This window comes from Rhinopithecus roxellana, chromosome 12 (genome assembly GCF_007565055.1).
Source record: "Rhinopithecus roxellana isolate Shanxi Qingling chromosome 12, ASM756505v1, whole genome shotgun sequence".
In the NCBI taxonomy this organism is placed as follows: domain Eukaryota; kingdom Metazoa; phylum Chordata; class Mammalia; order Primates; family Cercopithecidae; genus Rhinopithecus; species Rhinopithecus roxellana.
Genome location: NC_044560.1, coordinates 35,934,434 through 35,942,440, shown reverse-complemented (window position 1 = coordinate 35,942,440; position 8,007 = coordinate 35,934,434). Strand labels below are relative to the sequence as shown.

At 31.1% G+C, this 8,007-nt stretch overlaps 1 non-coding gene across 1 annotated transcript; it reads right to left on the bottom strand.

Annotated features, from left to right (window-relative positions):
- Positions 1-2,141: 2,141 nt before the first annotated feature.
- LOC115892495 lies at positions 2,142-2,248 on the bottom strand. Its single transcript, XR_004052374.1, has one exon. It is a non-coding gene; the product is annotated as a U6 spliceosomal RNA (small nuclear RNA).
- Positions 2,249-8,007: the final 5,759 nt, after the last annotated feature.

Here is an 8,007-nt window from a genome sequence, read left to right as displayed (position 1 = left end):
ATCTGGTAGAATTTGCCTGTGAAGCTATCAGGTCCTGTTTTTTTTTGTTTTTGTTTTTTTGTTTTTTGTTTTTTTGGTTTCTGATGGTTGTTTGTATTTCTGGGAGGTCAATGGTAGCATCCCCTTCATCATTCGTAATTGTGTTTATTTGGATTTTCTCTCTATTCTTCCTCATTAATCTGCTTAACAGCCTATTTTATTTTATTTTTTCCAAAAAAAACCCAACTCCTATATTTGTTTATCTTTTGAATGGTTTTTTTGTGTCTCAATTTACTTCAGTTCAGCTCTGATTTGGGTTTTTTTTTGTCTTCTATTAGCTTTAGGTTTGATTTATTCTTCTCTGATTCTTTCAGTTGTGATGTTAGGTTGTTAATTTGAGATCTTTCTAAGTGTATGACGCAGGTATTTAATGCTATGAATTTTCTTCTTGACGCTGCCTTAGCTCTGTGTCACAGAGATTCTAATATGCTGTATCTTTGTTCTCATTATTTTCAAAGAACCTCTTGATTTCTTCTTTAACTTCATTATTTACCCAAAAGTCATTCAGGAGTATGTTGTTTAATTTCCATGTAATTCATTGGTTTTGATTGACTTCTATTTTTATTGTACTGTGCTTTGAGAGTGTGTTTGATTTCAGGTTCTTTTTTTTTTTTTTTCATTTGCTGAGGATTGTTTTATGTCCAATTATCTGACCAATTTTAGAGCATGTGCCATGTAGCAATAAGAAGAATGTATAGTCTGTTGGTTTTCAGTGGAAAGTTCTGCAGAGGCCTGCCAGATCCACTTGGTCCAAGGTTGACTTCAGTTCCAGAATATCTTTATTTTCTGCACCTATTATCCATCTAATACTGTCAGTGGAGTGTTGGAGTCTTGCACTATTATTGTGTGACAGTCTATGTCTCTTTGCTGGTTATCTAAGAACTTGTTTTATGAATCTGGGTGTTCCTGTGTTGGATACATACATATTTAGGATAGTTAGGTCTTCTTGTTGAATTGATCCTGTTAACATTATGTAATGCCCTTCTTTGTCTTTTTTTGATCTTTGTTGGTTTAACCTTTGTTTTGTCTGACATTAGGATTGCAACCCCTGTGTTTTTCTGTTTCCCATTTGCTGGGTAGATTTTCCTCCATCCTTTTATTTTGAGCCTCTCGGTGTCATTACATGTGAGATGGGTCCCTTGAAGACACCATAACAAAAGGTCTTGATTTTTCATCTAGCTTGCCACTCTGTGCCTTTTAAGTTATTATGCTAGCTTGTTTGTGCAGTTGCATTATAGTATCACTGGTATGTATAATTGTGTTTTTGTATTAGCTGGCAGTGATTTTTCTGTATTTACTGCTTCTTTCAAGATCTCTTGTAAGGCAGGTCTGATCATAACAAACTCTCTCAACATCTGCTGATCTGAAAAGAATCTTATTTCCCCTTCACTTAGAAATCTTAGTTTGGCTGGATATGAAATTGTATGTTGAAGATTTTTTTCTCTAAGAATCTTGAATATGGGTCCTCAATCTTTTCTGGCTTCCTGACTTTCAGCTGAGAGGTCCACTATTAGCCTGATGGACTTCCCCTTGTAGGTGGCCTACCCTTTCTCTCTGGCTGCCTTTCACATTGTTTCTTTCATTTTGACTTTGGAATATCTGATGATTGTATGTCTTACAAAGAGCCTTCTTGTGTAGAATCCTGTAGGCTTTCTCTGTATTTCTTGAATTTGACTGTTGGCTTCTCTAGCAAGGTTTGAGAAGTTTTCATGGACAATGTCCTATACCCTGGATATCCTATATTGATATCTGATATCATAGACAAAACATTGAAATATGTTCTCCAAGTTGTTTGCTTTCTTCCCCTCCCTTTCAGTGATGCCAATGATTCACATAGATTGGCCTCTTTACATAATCCCATATTTTTCAGAGGTTTTATTCATTCATTATTATTAGTTTCCTTTATTTTTGTCTGACTGTCTTATTTCAGAGTGCCATTATTCATGTTCTGAGATTATTTCCTTTGCTTGGTCTATTCTGCTGTTAATACTTGTGATTACATTGTGAAATTCTTGCATTGTGTTATTCAGCTCTGTCAGATCTATTAGGTTCTTTTTTATACTGGCTTTTTCATCCTTAAGCTCCTATATCATTTTATTGTGAAAAATTTGAAATGCTTCATGAATGTGCATGCCATCACTTCACAGGGGTCATGCTAATGATCTCTGTGTCATTGCAGTTTTAGTATATATGCTGCCCAAGTGAGCAGTAAACAATATACTTCTAAGTAACTCTTGGGTCAAATAAGAATTCACAAGGGAAATTAGAGAACATTTCTAAAAATGGTAAAACAAAGCATCAAAATTTTTGTGATGTATCTAAAGCAGTGTTTAAAAAGAAATTCGTAAGTTCAAATCTATATAATCTAAAAATAAAAAGGTTGAAAATTAGTAATCTACAATTCCATTTGAGAAGCTAAGAAAAAAAGAGCAAATTAAATACAAATTAAGTAGAAGAATGCAGACATTGAGGATAAGATCAGAAATTAACAAAATAGAAAAAATAGAGAGAATAACAAAGCCTACAGTTGATTATGTAAAAAAAATTAATAATGCTGACAAATCTTATCAACAAGATGAAGACAAAAAAAGAAAACACAAACTACCAATAACTAGAATAAAAAACAGAATATCATTAAAGTTCCTACGGACATAAAAAATCATAAAGAAATATAACCAACCCAATGCCAATAGGTTTGACAATTATACAAAGGTGATTCTATGGAAAATACAAATTAGTGAAACTGACAAAAAAAAAACTACATGTGTAATCTATTAAAAAGGAATTAAATGTTATTAAAATGTTTTCACAGAGAAGACTAGAGATCCTGCTGGTTTCATGAATGAATTCTACTAAGCATTTTAAGATGCAAGAACATTAATTGAATAAAAACTTTCAGATGATGGAGAAGCTAACACTTTTCTTCTGATTTTAAAAAAGCCGAGATAATCATGATGTCAAAAGATGTCTCAAATTACAGACTAATAGCCCAAAGGTGAAAAGATGTATAAATCCCATCACAAAATATTAACGAGTTGTAACCAGCAAAAAATAAATAAGTATACATCATGATTCTGTGGGTTGATTCCTACTCAAATCATGAATGCAATTCATCACCTTAAAAATAGAAACAAAACCAACTTTTCTTGTAAACTTTTCAATTAATGCAAAATAATCATTTAACACATTTCAATACATAGAATAGAAATACTCAGCAAAATAGACAAAACAGGCATCTCTAATAAGAGGCATCTGAGAAAATCTTTGAGCTAGCACCATATTTAAATGGTCAAACATTAGACATTTGAGGGAATAAATAGTTCATCCATGATATTTTTTTCTGATTTTGTTATATCTTTATGTATAAAATTTCTACAAATAGAATTCACATATTTTAAGTGCAGGATTTAATTATTTTTGATAAATGAATAGAATGATATGAGAACCATCACAATCAAGTTTTAGTACACCTCCATCACCTCAAAGAAATTTCTCATGCTCCTTTGCATTACATCTGTGCCCCAATCCCCCAAATCCTGTTAACTGCTAACTTTCTTTTACTGTTTCCCCTTTTTCTAGGATTTCATATAATCATACAGTATGTACTCTTGTGTATGGCTTAATTCACTTAGCATACTATTTTTGAGATTCTCTTATGGTGGATGCTATTTGTATCAGTAGTTGATTTCTTATTATTGCTGAATAACATTCCGATGTATAGGTATGCTACATTTTCTTTACTCATTAATCAGATGAAGGATATTTGAATGGTTTACAAGTTTATAGCTATAATAGACAATACTTTTAAGACATCAAAATACACATCTGTGTTTGACATCTGTTTTATTTTTTCTCAGTGGATAACTAAAATGGGAGGTGCTTGGTCAGTGGTGTACCTTTTTAAGAAGTTATAAATTGCTTTTAAAGTGACTGTACCATTTTGCATTCCCATCAGCCAGTATACAAAGGTTCTAGTTTCTCTACATCTTCATGGTATTGTCAGCGTTCTTCGCTTTTAGTTATTTTAGGGAATGTATAATAGAATCTCCTTGGGGTTATAGTTGGCATTTTCCTAATGACTGATGATGTAGACCATCTTTTTATGTGTGCTGATCATTCACATATCTTCTTTTGGGAAGTGTTTCTTTAAATATTTGACCATTATTTATTGAGCCATTTTTTCTTATTGTTAAATTGTAAGTATTCTTTCTTTATACTGATGTAATATATTGTTAGATGTATGCTTTGCAAATATTTTAAACCACTCTGTGGCTGCTTTTCATTCTCTTGTATCTTTTTGTTAGCAAAGTTTTTTATTGCTTCTAAAATCTCGTTTTTAAATTGTTTTTATGATTTTTGCATAAAAGAAATATATTAAATTATTTTAAAATGCATATAAAATAAAATAGTTTAAACAGACATTTTAGAATAATCTTGTTAATTTCCACAAAACAATGCCAGGAATTTTACTGGTATTGTGTCAAATCTCCATATCACTTTGGGAAATTTGATGTTTTATCTATATTGAGTCTCCAAATTCATGATCATGGTGTATTCCTCCATTCATTTAAGTCTTCTATAATTGATCTTAGCTATATTTTATGATTTTTAGTGTGTAGGTCTTGAATATATTTTCTTAAACTTATTATTATTTCCATTTTTTTCTGAAGCTATTTTCAATAAAATCTATTTAATTTTCTAATTTAATTTTCAGATTGTTGTTGTTGCTGATAGAAATAAAACTGATTTTTATATTGATCTTGTTAAAATCATGTATTAATTTCCTTAGCTACATGCATGATCATGTTCTACATCCTTTAGTCAAATATGAGTGAGTATATTTTTTTATCTGTTCTTATTCCACTGTTTAGAATGTCCAATATTCTTAAGTGGAATTGGTGTAAGCAGACAACTTTGCTTTTCAGGAGGGAAGACAGTAGAGGGCATCAGTCTTACCATGAAGTAAAATGATAGCTTAAGTTTTTAATATGTCCTTTGTCAGGAAGAAGAAGGTGATTTCTATTGTTTTTAAGAATTTCCATGCTAAATACGTGAGTTTGTCAAATGTTTTTGTGTCTGTGATATTATCTAATGTTTAATTTATTCAGTTAACATAGTGTATTATATTGCTTTTCAGATTTTAAATCAACCTTACATATACTTGGTAATACTTTAATTCTTGCTGAGTTAGATTTACTGACATTTTGTTAAAGATTTTCACATCTTTGAGAGTCTGTGATATTGTTTCATAGTTATTTTGTTATTTGCTTGTTCTATTGTTGTGTGATGTCTTTTTCTGCCTTTGGTGACAAAGTGGTACTGAACTAACAAAATTAGTCAGAAAGTAAACTTTCTCCTCTATTTTGTAAAAAAGGGTGTCCAGGTTTGACATTAGTACTTTCATCATAGTTTTATAAAATTCAACAATGAAGTCACCAGGCCTAGACTTTTCTTTCAGGGAATATTTTTAATTAGTAATGAAATATTTTACTTGATATATAGACATTTAAATTTTTGTGTTGTTTTTTGAATCAATTTGGTAAAGTATTTCAATGCCCACTAAGATAAGGTAAGGTACAAGTGTTTTAAACATAAAAGAATCATATATATAATATATATATGAGTATATGTATATATACCTATATGTACCTACATATATATACCTATGTATATATACCTATACCTATATATACACATATGTAAACCTGTGTATACACATATGTATACCTCTCTCTATATATATATACACACCTACATTCTTATAGGTATGTATGAATAAAAATACCTAATGTTTTAAAAATTATACCTCCATATTTGCCATTTCCAGTAGTTTTAGTTTCTTCCTCTATATATGAATTACGATCTAACCTTTTTCACACTGAAATTCATTTAGCTTTTTTATTAAGTAGAATTCCACTACCAATGAATTATATCAGTATTTTTTATATTTGAATTGTCTTTATTCCACAACCACCTGTAAAAAAAGAGTTCTGCTAAATATGGGACTTTTGCTGACAGCTTTTATGTTTTTGTTTGTTTCCTCAGTTTTTATTTTTTTTATTTTTTTTATTTTATTTTATTTTTTTTTGAGACGGAGTCTCGCTCTGTCACCCAGGCTGGAGTGCAGTGGCCGGATCTCAGCTCACTGCAAGCTCCGCCTCCAGGGTTTATGCCATTCTCCTGCCTCAGCCTCCCGAGTAGCTGAGACTACAGGCGCCGCCACCTCGCCCGGCTAGTTTTTTGTACTTTTAGTAGAGACGGGGTTTCACCGTGTTAGCCAGGGTGGTCTCGATCTCCTGACCTCGTGATCCGCCCGTCTCGGCCTCCCAAAGTGCTGGGATTACAGGCTTGAGCCACCGCGCCCGGCCAAGTTTCCTCAGTTTTTAACAACCTGAATAAGTCATTGCAAGGTTTTCTGGTTTCTGTCATTTCTGATAAGAAGTTAACTGTTAATCATATCATTGTTTTTCTGCAGTTGAGGTTTAATTTTTCTTTTCCTTTGACCAAGATTTTCATTTTTATGTTAGTATGTCTAGCTCTGTGGGTGTTGTTTTTTTCTTCTTTTTCTTTTTAGTGTGTTTATCATATTTCAGATTGGATAAGTTTCTTGGGATCAGTATGGTTTTTGGTTTGTATTTTTAACTAAACTTCTTTTCAAATGATTTTCTGCCTTCTCCCCACCCCATCTTTTACTGGAAAGCTATTAAAATGTGTGCTAAAATATCTGATATTTTCCCACACATCTATGACTTAATTTTAAGTAAATTCTTTTTCTTTTTATAATTTGAAATGAATATCAACTGATCTATTTTAATCAATTACTGATTTATTTTGCCTTATCAATTCTGCTTTTGAGTCATTTAGTGAAATTTTTATTTCAATTATTGTATATTTTATCTCAGAATTTAAAAAAGTTGATACACAATGAGTATATGTATTTATGAGTTACATGTGTTATATTGATGCATGCATACAATATGTAATGATCAAATCAGGGTAATTGGGATATTCATTGTCTCAAACATTTGTTATTTCTTTGTGATGTGAACATTTCAATTCTTCCAGCTATTTTGAAATATACAATAAATTATTGTTAGCTGTAGTCATCCTATTGTGCTACTGAACACTCAAATTTATCACCTCTATCTATCTAATGCTGTTTTTTTACTCATTAACCAACCTCTTTCTCTCCTCCCTGGAACTTTCCCAGCCTCTGTTAATCATTATTATATTCTCTGCTCCATGAAATCAACTCTTTAGCTCCTACATATCAATGAGAACAACTGAAATTTGTCATTTTTTGCCTGACTTATTTCACTTAATATGATGACTTCCAATTCCATCCATGTTGCTGAAGATGACAGAATTTCATTTTTTTGTAGTTGAATTATATTCCATGTATAATACATTCTCTTTATTCATTTGTCTGTTAATGGATACTGATGTTAATTTCATGTCTTTGTTATTGTGAAAAATATTACTATAAACATCAAAATGAAGATATCTCTTTAACATGCTGATTTTTTATTTGTGTATATATATACATATACACTTGAGATATATATATTTGTGTGTGTGGATGTATACATATATATATGGCAGTGTGAGTTCTGGTTCACATGGCAAATATATTTTTAATTTTTTGATGAAAACTCCATACTTCTTTCTATACTGATTGTACTAATTTTCATTTCCACCAATACCTGAGTTCTCCTTTTCCCATATCCTCATAAGCATCTTTTATTTTTTTGTCTTTTTGATAATAGCCATTTTACTATCTCTTTTGATATCTCATTGTGATTTTTATTTGCATTTTGCTGATGGCTAATTATGTTAAGCATTTTTTCAAGTGCCTATTAGCCATTTGCATGTCTTCTTTTGGTAAATGTCTATTCAGATCCTCTTACCATTTTTTAAAACAGATTAGGTGGGTTTTTTTTCCATTGAGTTTTTTGATTTGTTAAAATA